The sequence below is a fragment of the Mytilus californianus genome, unplaced genomic scaffold, assembly GCF_021869535.1.
Source record: "Mytilus californianus isolate M0D057914Y unplaced genomic scaffold, xbMytCali1.0.p SCAF_6, whole genome shotgun sequence".
Classification (NCBI taxonomy): Eukaryota; Metazoa; Mollusca; class Bivalvia; order Mytilida; family Mytilidae; genus Mytilus; species Mytilus californianus.
In genome coordinates this window covers 39,433,874-39,446,532 of record NW_026262712.1, presented here as the reverse complement: position 1 = coordinate 39,446,532, position 12,659 = coordinate 39,433,874, and the positions used below count along the sequence as shown (strand labels likewise).

The 12,659-nt window shown below is 31.5% G+C and overlaps 1 protein-coding gene across 2 annotated transcripts in view; it reads left to right on the top strand.

The window, feature by feature from the left end:
• The first annotated feature begins 9,135 nt into the window (after positions 1-9,135).
• LOC127706394 (sulfotransferase 1B1-like) overlaps positions 9,136-12,659 on the top strand; it is a 262,668-nt gene continuing 259,144 nt past the window's right edge. The window contains exon 1 of one of the 2 annotated variants that reach the window (XM_052210977.1): positions 9,136-9,206. The gene's annotated coding sequence lies outside the window, so the exon portion shown is untranslated. Of the gene's footprint in view, positions 9,207-9,611; positions 9,671-12,659 lie in introns of those variants that run through there. The other variant, XM_052210974.1, reaches the window with a different exon arrangement.

Here is a 12,659-nt window from a genome sequence, read left to right as displayed (position 1 = left end):
TTCGTAACTCGCAACTCGACATTTGTAACTCGCAACTCGACTTTCGTAACTCGCAAATCGACTTTCGTAACTCGCAACTCGACATTTGTAACTCGCAACTCGACTTTCGTAACTCGCAACTCGACTTTCGTAACTCGCAACTCGACTTTCGTAACTCGCAACTCGACTTTAATAATAATAATAATAATATCTTTATTTAGAGAGAGTAACTCATTTGGATTACACCAATTTTCAATAAGGCTCTCTTAATACAATAATAATTACATTAAAAATAAACAATACATATTCAATAATAATGATAAATGAAGATGTAATACAATTTAAATACAATAAACAATTATTATATATGGCATTACAGTACAAATATCATGGTAATGTTAAAAGTACATATATTTGTAGTTATGTTTAAATTCTAATACTGTGTTTGATTTTTTAATTGAATTAGGAAGAGCATTCCATACTTTTGGTCCATTGTACGAGAAACCAGACTTATACAACTCTGTATTTGGTTTTGGAATTATAAAATTATCTGAGGACGAAAATCTCGTATTGTATTTTTGGTTTGCAGAAGCTGATAAAATAAGACTGGACATATATTCTGGAGCTAAGCCATATTTTGCCTTATACACACAACAAAAGTCAAAAAGTCTGAAAAGACCAGTTTTTGTCTGAATTTGCATGAATTTTTACTCGACATTCTTAATTTGTCTGAATAATTTTTAAAAATTCTTGACATAGTATGAATTTGTCTAATAAGGTTCTTGATTTTTCTTGACAAGTGTCTTGACAGTATGAACATTGTCTTAAAATTTCTCGACACTTCCTGTATCATCTGATAAGAGTCTGGATTAGTCTCGACCAATTCTTGACTGTCTTAAATTTGTCTCGATCTGTCTTGACATATTCTTGACATTCTTAATAATGTCTGAATATGTCTCGACATATTCTTGACATTCTAAATAATGTCTGAATATGTCTCGACACATTCTTGACAGTCTTAAATATGTCTTGACACTATCTCAACAGTATAAATTTCGCCTGAAATGTGAACAGACTTATTCTGCACTGTTGATGACATTCTATTGCTGTTATATACTCCTTTTAATTATGACTAAACTAAACTTTGAAGAATCAAGGATTAATTTGGTATAGTAAGATACCCTTTTGGTGCAACTAAGTTGAAATACCCTGAATAATCCCCCATGCATGTAGTTTAATTTTGATTTATTTTTATTAAACATTTAAGTAATTGTTTTCACTTGGAATATAAGTCGAAGGTATTGACAAACAGCATTTAGATTTTTGCCGTTCGCAAAACTGCCAGTCAAATTTGCTTTACTAAAATAGGTGTCTTGTATCTCTTTTGGACCCCACAGTTCATCTTTTGGGTTTGTGTGGCTAAAAAAAGAGGGGGTGGGGGGCTTTCGTTTAGGTCAAAGAATTTGTTCCCATCTTGATTCAAAAACCTTATTCATTTTTTAGAACAACCCAAAAACATTTTTTATTCAAATTTGAGTGTTTAATATTTGTGATAACTCGTTCCTGAAAAGAAAAAAATGTTTAGATCTATATTATGCATGTCTGTTTGAGAACCATTTCATAAGACCGATGATTTCTATAAAAATCATTGATGGGAATCATTATAAATACATTTTTTTATTATTCCTGGAGTAGATAATAATTTTCTTTTAATCTTTGGGAATTATTCAACTTGGTTTTTATGTTAAAATAATTAACTTCATAATTTTGATGAAGAAAATCCATTTCAATTCAATTTTTTTTCATCAAAATGATAATTTTCATTTTCATCTATCAACAAACTTTTTAAATTGTAGTGGCATGGTCGGTCAACTGATAAGTTGTATGGCTGATTACAGGTAAAGCAATAACTTCTATTTGACAGTTGCATGTACTCTGGGGTGTGGAATACCTTAATTTTATGGGGAACATCCTGTCCATGTGTAATACTTAATATATTCCAACAGATGACATTACACAAATTTTTCTTCTGTTAAATGAATGATTTGTATATCATCATAATTTGCTATTTATATACACCACATTTTGGTATAATAATTATTTACCATATCAACATTGAATATTATGAATGTAGAATGAAATATGTCTACAGTATGATTGGTTTGAATCATTTAATTTATAAGATTTAGGAATCAAAATTTGTAATTATTTAAAAACCCACATTGAAATTGTTTTATATCAACACACCCACATTTGAATTATTTTATACTTTAGATTTCATAGCCATATTTGCATTTGTAAAAATATTTATATACCCAAATTTTCAATTATTTTATATGCCCAACTTTTATTTTTGTTGTAAAGAAGTGTAACTTGAAACAACAGTATATCATATAAAGAGAAATAAAGATTAAAGTTATATCATGAATATTGGTCATGATTTGTAAAACTCAGAACTGTCAAGTAAATTTAAGACACGATTCAAAATGTTCAGAATATGTCAAGCCATACTGAGAAAAAATAAGAATGTCGAGAATATGTCGAGAAATTTCAAGACAGTATTCAAATGTCAAGAATTTGTCAAGAAATTTTAAGACCATATTCAGAATGTCGAGAATATGTCGAGTAAATTTAATACAAATTTAATATAAATGAGAATTTGTCAAGAAAATAAAGACACAAGTCATACTTTTGGAGAATGTCGAGTAAAAGTTCATGCAAATTAAGACAAAAACTGGTCTTTTCAGACTTTTAGACTTTTGTAGTGACATTAGTAATGATTTATGATAATGTATTCTTTGTGTAATCGGCACAATGTTACATTCGTGAAATAATTCGCTTGAAGGTTTGGTGCAATCATGTTCGTCTAAAATTATTCTTGCTGCCCTCTTTTGCAGTTTTAGTAAACTATCTAAAAGAAAGTTATTACAGTTTCCCCATATTGAACAACAGTAATCTAAGTGAGGTAAAACGTAAGCGTTATAGAACATTTCTTTAGCTTTGTGATTTAAATATTTCTTTGTCCTTTTTAGTAAAGCTAAAGAAGAGTTAACCCTTTTTATGATATAATTAATATGAGAAGACCAAGACAGAGATGCATCAACAAAAATACCTAGAACCTTTTCACATGTACTTTCTTTAATTTGTTGTCCATTCATAGCAATATTAATGTTTTCATTTGATGTAACTGAAAGCTTCTGTTTAGAGCCAATACATATAGCCTTTGTTTTAGATACATTTACAGCCATTTTATTATCATCACACCAGCGAAAAATATCTTGTAAAACCGTATTAAGTTTGTGACTGATACAACTTTTGTTTTGTCCAATGACTGATATGGTGCGATCATCAGCAAATAAATCGGTGTTATGATTAGGATTAGACAAAGGAAGATCATTTATAAAAATTAAAAACAACACAGGTCGCAACTCGACTTTTGTAACTTGCAACTCGATACTCGACTTGTATTGATGTCACTTGTAGTATTTGTTTTCATCGTGCGTGGCTCTATGCATAAATGTTGAGTTTATAGGTGTTTCCTTTTTCTACTTATTTAACTTTTTTTAATATTTTATTTAGAACTAATAAATTCTTCTCAATCACTCAATAATCCTTAAATGCAATTAGGTAAGAAGTGTAAACTTCCATAACCATATGATTTTACACGTAACAACATATCAGTATAATGCTTTTTAAAAAAAAGTTCGAAGTCTTCAAGTAGTAAATCATTCCCCATTTCAAATACAAATGCTTTCTCTCATATTCCAAACCTTGTTTCTTTTGTTTTGTATATTTTTCTTTTATTTGTCTTTTTTGAATTTTTCCTCAGTCATACATTTGTATATCCATGAATGACTGTATGTGATGAAGCGTGTGGTTGTTGTGATTTATATATTTCGTTTTGCTGCCTTATTATATGCATTATGATTTCTATGATAAAACCCAATGGGTAATTGTATAGAACAATATAGGGCAGCTATCGGGATATTTAACTTAATATGTAGATGCACTTTTAGACTCGGCAGCTTTAACTCACGAACTAGTGATAGCTCTTTAAAAGAAATATTACTTACCAATTTCAGATGCTCGTTACTCGTCGTCTCTCTCTCACTTCTTCAGAGCTTAAATCCGAATATAGATATTGTTTTTCTGCTATTTGTTTTAAATGTCATCCTAATTATAGGAAATATTGAGACTAATCCAGGTCCGAATACAGATATTATAACTGACTCTACTAGTATAAATGAAACCTCACTATCCATATGTAACATAAACATACGTAGTCTACGAAAGAAGCTTAATTTTCTCCAAAACTTTACTGACGAATTTGATATATTAACTATAACTGAAACTCATTTGGATCCAAGTGTTAACATTGACGATTTGCAGCTTTCTTCATCTTCAAAGAATATAATCGAAAGGATCGTAACAGTGCCGGCGGAGGCATTGTCATCTATGTAAAGGATGATATAGCCGTCGTACGTAAAGGTGAACTCGAAAACCACATTGATGAGACAATATGGGTAGAGATTAAAGGCAAAGGTCAGTCATTTCTTCTTTGTTGTACTTATAGGCCTGAGTGGACGGACAATGACTATTGGACAAGACTTAATTATTCGCTGGGATTGAGTTACCAACTAAGCGAGAATATTGTGATAACAGGAGATTTGAACTCTGATTTATTTTCAATCCATAATAATAAATTATATGATACAATGAATCTTTTTAATTTAGAAAATGTAATAAATAAACCGACAAGGGTGACTGGACACAGTAGCACATTACTAGACCCGATAATAATCAGCGACACAATTAAATATTCTGTTGCCGACGTACTTAAATTACCGTCGGAAATAAGTGATCACGATGCTTCTTTAACATTTTTAGAATGTCCGAGATTTGCATCCAAATCATTCAAAAGAGAAATTTGGTTGTACGATAAAGCAGATTTAAAAAAATTTTCTTCCGGACTTGATTCTGTCAGTTGGGATGCACTTTTTTTCTGATGTTGAGGATGTCGACAAGATGTGCAATACATTTACTCAAAAAATCATTGACATCGCAAGGCAGAGCATCCCAACTCGACATGTTTATATACGAAACAATGACAGACCATGGTTTGACAACGAGTTACAATGTAAGGAAAGAAATCCGCAGAAGAGATCGATTTCGTAAAAAAGCCTTAAAAACTAAAAAAGATTCTGACATTAATAAATACAAAAAGCAGAGGAATAAAGTAAATAATTTGAAAAAAGCTGAAAAAGAAAAATTTGAAAGAAGCTTGGATAATATCATCTTAAATAACGTGGCTAACACCAAAACTTATTGGAAGATAATGAAAATGCTTATTAAATCCAATAAGGGTTCTGGTGATTTACCACCACTTAATAATATTATCACGATGAAAGTATGGAAGATGTAGTGTACGGAGACGACGAGAAATGTAATCTGTTGAATAAATATTTTAGTCTAATTTCTTCCCTAGAGGAGGAAGGTGTTCCCATCCCTGAAGTTGAACCAAGAACCAATATTATTTTAAATGATTTAGTAATTGAAAAATATGAAATAGTTGATATGATTAAAATTTTAGATCGTAATAAGGCATCTGGTCCAGATGTCATAAGTCATAAAATGCTGAAAATGTGTCCTGAAAAAATAGCAATTCCTTTAAAAATGATATTTAATAAATCCCTACAACAATGTAAATATCCCACCAGCTGGAAGACTGCAAATGTAATTGCTTTTTTTAAAAAGGGAGATAGTTCGTTACCATCTAACTATAGGCCCATATCGCTTATAAGTTGTGTAGGGAAAATAATGGAGCGAGTTGTTTATAAACATGTCTTCAATCACCTACATAGAAATAAGTTATTATATGAATACCAGTCTGGTTTTCTTCCAAAATGTTCAACAGTTCACCAGCTTTTAGAAATTTACAACTGTATTTTTAATTCACTAGAAAATAAAGAAATTAGCTGTTTCGTTTTCTGTGACTTTTCTAAAGCTTTTGATAAAGTTTGGCATCAAGGATTGCTATATAAAATGAAGTCATACGGTGTGGACGGGAAATTATTGAATTGGTTTAAAAGTTACGTGAACAACAGACAACAGCGAGTTGTTATTAAACAATCGTCGTCAGAGCTTTGCAGTATTTCAGCTGGTGTCCCACAGGGTTCTATTTTGGGACCGCTTCATTATTTATATTAATGATATTGCTGAAAATTTGATATCTTTATGTAGATTATTTGCAGATGACACATCTCTCAGCTACTCTAGTCGTGACACGTCACAAATAAAATCAGTGATCAGTCACGACCTGAGTGAGCTGAGCGATTGGTCTAAGAAATGGCTGATGTCCTTTAACCCAGAAAAAACAGAAATTATGTTGTTTTCATACATTGAAACTCCGGAAATGAATTTCAAATTCAATGGTAAGAATATTAAAGTTACAGATTTTCATAAACACTTGGGTGTTACATTTAGTAGAGATGCTAAATGGAACACTCATGTGGAAAGTATCATAAAAAATGTATCGAAACATTTGAATGTACTTAGAAAACTAAAGTACAGATTAAGTAGAAATAACTTAGAAAAGCTATACTTGACTTTCATAAGACCTTTACTCGAATACGCCTGTGAAGTTTGGGATAATATGGGTGTGGGTTATTGTAACAAATTAGAGCAGCTGCAGCTTGAGGCAGCCAGAATTGTAACAGGTCTTCCTATTTTTACTAGTAGTAGAATTATTTATGATGAGATTGGTTGGGAAACTCTAGCTGAACGAAGAGAAAGGAGGAAGTTACAATTATTTTATAATATTCAACATAATAATGCACCAGCCTATCTTTGCAATTTAATTCCACCAACAATCCAAAGTACAGCTGTTTACCCCTTACGTAATGGGAATGATATAATATACCCTTTTTGTAGACTTTCATTGACCCAAGAATCCTTCATACCTTCAACTATACGACTGTGGAATAACCTTAATGTGCTGACCCGCAACATTGACTCTTTAGGTAAATTCAAAACTGAATTAAAAAATCTTAAACTGAATTCAAAAGCCCAAGTACCCAAACATTATAAATTTGGCAATCGTAAACTCAACATCATTTTGACTCAACTTAGATGCTCAGCCTCGTTTTTGAATTATGATCTTAACAGAGTTAATATAATTTCAGATCCGTCTTGTAGCTGTGGTGCTAAGCGTGAAGATTCATTTCACTTCTTTTTTGAATGTCCTAATTATACGAATATAAGAATCAAACTATCTAATAATCTGAACTGGTTACCAGAGAACTCTCTATTAAATTTGAACATCTTAACCTCCGGTGATTCGTCATTAACTAATGATGAAAATGAAAGAATTTTAAAGAATGTATATGAGTTTATTAAAGAGTCAAAGAGGTTTCTAATTGTGTAATACAGCACACTAAAGTGCATATACATGTATATTGTGTACAACCATTCACATCATCACACATCATCTTTTACATATCCAATATATACAATGTATTGTTTGCATGCATGCTTTGTAAAAAATTCTATTGTTATAAATTGTTCATGGGAGAAGACTTCATAAGTTTGATTAACTTGTGTCTCATCCCTTTTGCATATTTAAGCAAATAAAATATGTTTAAACTAAACTCGACAACAAGTGAATCTTAAGGGTTTCTTATCGTCGAGTTGCAAACTGCGAGATGAAAAAGCCGAGTTGCGAGTTACAAAAGTCGAGTTGCGAGTTACGAAAGTCGAGTTGTGAGTTACGAAAGTCGAGTTGCGAGTTACGAAAGTCGAGTTGCGAGTTACGAAAGTCGAGTTGCGAGTTACGAAGGTCGAGATGCGAGTTACGAAGGTCGAGTTGCGAGTTACGAAAGTCGAGTTGCGTGAAAATGGGGAAAATTTTTTTAACTTTTTGGTGTACCTCTTTAACACTTTTGAATGATGATTGCTTATAGAATTGTATACAGTATTGTTGATTCTTTTTGTTGTTTGGACTTCATCTGAGTCTCGTTAAAAAAATGAATGGATTGCTTACATAATCACTACACAAAGTATGGTTATTTTCTCGCATCTTGACATTCGTAACTCGCAACTCGACTTTTGTAACTCGCAACTCGATACTCGACAATAAGTGAATCTCATACTTAAGTGGTTGTCGCTGATAGCTGTCTGTCATATTTATATTTAGGTTGTTGTTTTGTCAAAAATTACAGTTGTTTTTGTTTTATTATATAGATTGTTTCACATTTGAACACGTCGGGCCTACACTAATCCTAATATATTGAAAAAAAATCCATAGCTTCCATGTGCCGTTCTATAGTTTGAACACCCTCAATATATAATTGTCTCTCGATATATCTTAATTGATTCAGTTAGTGTGGTTTGCTTAGGTTTTTTATGTTGGAGACAAATAATATAATTTCTATGAAATTTTGTTACACTTTTTGGATCAATGGTGAACTTGACTTATAGTGAAGAGTCTATCGTAGCTGTTTGATTTAAAAAAAAAAAAAAGAATTCCCGGGGTTCTTGAATATGCTGAATCTAACCGTGTATTTAGATTCTGGATTTTTCGCCCCGTGTTTAAATTGGTCCACATTGATGTCCAAAGGTTCCAAAATTAAATTTTGTTTGATTTCATCATAAAAATGAATTCTTGGGGTTCTTTGATATAATGAATCTAAACATGTATGTAGGTTTTTAATTATGATCCCAGATTTCTAGAAGGTCCAAATCGGGCTTATTTAGAAATTGAAAGTATAATTAAATGTGCCATGATTTCCAAGTGTTTTGGTATTTATATTTCTTTGTTATTGAAATTGATAATCTGATGATGATGGAAATTAATGTTTTAACGCCAAACACAGGAACTGCATCTTCTAAGTAGAACAATTTGGAACATATGTTTGAAAAATTAGATTTATTGGGGAACATTTTTGTTTATGTTGTTGGAGCTGTTGCCCTTAGAATGATTGAAAATAGTAACAACATTGTTATATTACTTTTTCGATATTACGTTATCACAAATTGAATCTGTGATAACGAATTATACAATTCGTGATAATTAACGATTTGAATTTGTGATCTCGAATTCAAATTATATTTTTGGAAGGTCCTAAATGGGCTTCCGTAAAATAGTGTGGTTTTATCAGTACACATGTTGTTTACCGATAGACTGTTTCGAAATACAAGTGTTTGTCGTTTTACAGCACTGTTTTTAACAGGTAACAATTGTCATGATTGTAACATTATGTTCAGTTATTTACCCATTAAAAAAAAAAAGCACACACACATAAAGTATCCATAGACTATATTTGCAACGTACTACAATGTAATACATAAGTGTATATTCATCATTTATAAATATTCACTACTATGCACATCGTTCTTTGTATAACATACAGTTTGAAGGTGGAACGACGCATAGTACACCATGTACACACATGAACAGGTGAAAGAAAAAGATTACAAAAGCTTTAACATGTTTAATTAAAAATAAAATAAACATATCAGTAAGAAATTACAATGAGATAACTGTTTATATATTTAACAAACGTTGCAAGTTCATAAGGTACATGTAGATCGTAAGATCGTACATGTAGGTAGATTTATTTTAGTTACAACTACGCGCACACGGTTAAAATATAAAGTGTGTAAAAATCAAAGTGGTTTTCAAAGTTCGTTTCAAGTGAGTATCATTTACAAAATTCCATTTCTAACATAGACTAATATCTTGAAAAAAATATATATTTCGAAATTTAACAAATGTATGTTTGGTACAAGGAAGTAGTTACACATGTTACAATAAACCTGTAAATTTAGAAATGTATTTGGGTGCATTTATAATAAATGTTTTCATATTACCGACTTTTGACTCCGGATTATATAATTTTTCGACAGGTTACCTACTTTGTGGTAGGACATCCTGGTACTCGGTCAAGTAAGAGCAACCAAAAGAAGTAAAATCAAATATATAATCGGTGCAATTTGGGGGGAAAGTTTAATTTCCTTCGATGATTTTGTCGCGTGTATAGAAAACATAAAACAGTTAATGTTCCCCCCAAAAATTGTACCGATTGAAAGCTTTGTTTTAAATCTTTACGTTGCTCTTACTTGACCGAGTACCAGGATGTCCTACCACAGAGTAGGTATCCTGTCGAATATAAAAATAGGTTATTGCGATAGTTGAACAACGGACAGAAATGCAATATCAATCATTTCGACTGTAGGAAATGCTGCATACGAATAATGCCATCATACTCAAAGTACGAGTTTATATCTTTATGACCTATATCGTCACAATTTTTGCAACATAGAATATCTCATAAATTTCTGAATTTACACTTTTTACTGCACTCTGTATAGGTCACTCTGTAAATATGGCTGGGCCATGCAAAAACCAACCCTCTTATTTTTCTACTGGCTCCCAGATATGCATGATATGAAAATACGGAGTTCCGGTATGATTGGCAATGAGACAACTATCCACGAGTGTTCAAAATACGTGTTTGTAAGAAATTATAGGTCTACAATGAGAAAAACCCATACCATATAGTCAGCTATAAAAGGTCCAGACATGTAGCTCAATTCGTATTGCTCATGGTCAGTACAAATTCGGAGGAAAGTGCTGTTCGCTGATGTCAGATTCAAGGAAAAGAGGAAGGAATTGTGGCTACGACAATAACAGTTTATATGTGAAAATGCATCTTACGCATCTGGTTCAATAACATTTTGTTACGTTTTCTATATTTTTATTTTTGGAAATATTTTATAGATTCTATTTTATTTCAGACAGGTGTTTTATTGTATGGTTTTCATTTACAAATAGTTTGTCCTGTACCAACTCAGGAATATGGCAGTTGTTATCAAATAGTTCGTTTCTATGTATGTTTGCGTTTGTTTTAGTTTTTGTTTTTGTTGCACTTCAGTGTTACTGTTTTTCCTTTGTTTTCCTCTTATAGTTGATGTGTTTCCCTCGGTTTTAGTTTGTAACCAGGATTTGTTTTCTCTCAATTGATTTATGACTTTTGAACAGCGGTATACTACTGTTGCCTTTATTTGTTTAATGATAAGTTGCTTGACAAATTGTTAGTAAAAAAAAGTTGTCCTACTTGAAAACAAAATTTGTTCGATTTTTGTCTTCTGGGACAAAACTCATAGAGGTGTCAAACATCTGAACGCTTTTATGAAAATCATGGCCACTTCAAGATCATTTTGTATTTGTACTAGATTTTTAAGTCCTATTGAATATAATTTTCAATGGCAACCATTGTAACTATAATGCAATTTTTATTTTGTATGAAATGCAATTAAAAAAGAAAATAAAAAGATGTGATGGGATTGCCAATGAGGCAACTCTCCACAAGAGACCAAATGCAACCAAAAGTCTGCTTTTATTCATTTTTAAGTTTTGTAAATGATGGATCTGAATTTGGAGAAACTCAAGGAACTGAGAAATACCATAAAACCGATTCCACTACCAGAGTTTGAAGGGGTACGATTTCCAGCTTTCAATCGTATCAGAGAAAAGGGGATAGAGAAAGCTTTACAAGACATTAGGGAAATGCAGTCAAGAAAATCAAATTTTATGATCTGCACATATCCAAAATCAGGTAGTATTATTAATGCACCATATTTTGATTCATTATTATAAGTTGGGTAAAAATTTTCGTGGATTTCATGGGTACAGGAGAACCACGAATTTAAATGTTCAACAAATTGCAAATGCAAAGAAATGTATCAGGAGTATGTTAAAACCCGAAATCAAATATCCACAAAAATTCAAGTTTTCCGTAATCCACGAAAATTGGTACCCACGAAATCAAATGAATCAACATTTAAGAAAACAGCTTTTAATATGTTAAATCAAAGCTTTTCCCGATCATCTGAAAATCACATACTATTATTTGCCTATCATACATGTATATGTCATAAGTTAAATTCACTTCGTCTTTATTTCCGTTTTTTGTAATTTTAAGGCATTTTTTCTTCCTTCTTTGTTTTTGCCCATCATTCTCTTTTCTGTATCTTAATGACCTATTTTACTGTATTAGTTAGTTTTAGCCCACTTGTCCCTATTTAGTAAACTTCATTATGCATATATCTCCCAAAAGATTATGCTAACATATTATACACAATAAAATCGTTTACGTTAACTTTATACATTCAATGCAATTTTTAGAATGCACAGTTTCATTTCTTCTGCTAGAATACTGTCATAACTGATTGTTAATCATCAAATCGATAACATGCGGATGTTATTTACACTGTTGAAAAAGTCTCGCATTAAAACAAATTACACGCATTATTTCATAAAACACTAGTACGACAATTGTGTGAGCACAATATAAAAACGTTATAAATGTGAGTATGCGTTCGAGAATTATACAATAATATAAACGGTCCTAATTTACTGCACCAGATGCGCATTTCGATAATGTATGTCTCTTCAGTGATGCTCGAAGCCAAAATATTCGAAAATCCAAAACCTAATACAACATTGAAAAGCTGATCCACCGAAACGACCTAAAGTATAGCCAAAACCGGACAGGGAATCAAGGCTTTACATGAGCATGATGAGGGAGATATATTCCTTAATTTTGAATGATTTCTAAAATTGCATAACAGTAAATTTCAATCAAAACAATATTAATATCCGTATTTTCATACCAGTACCG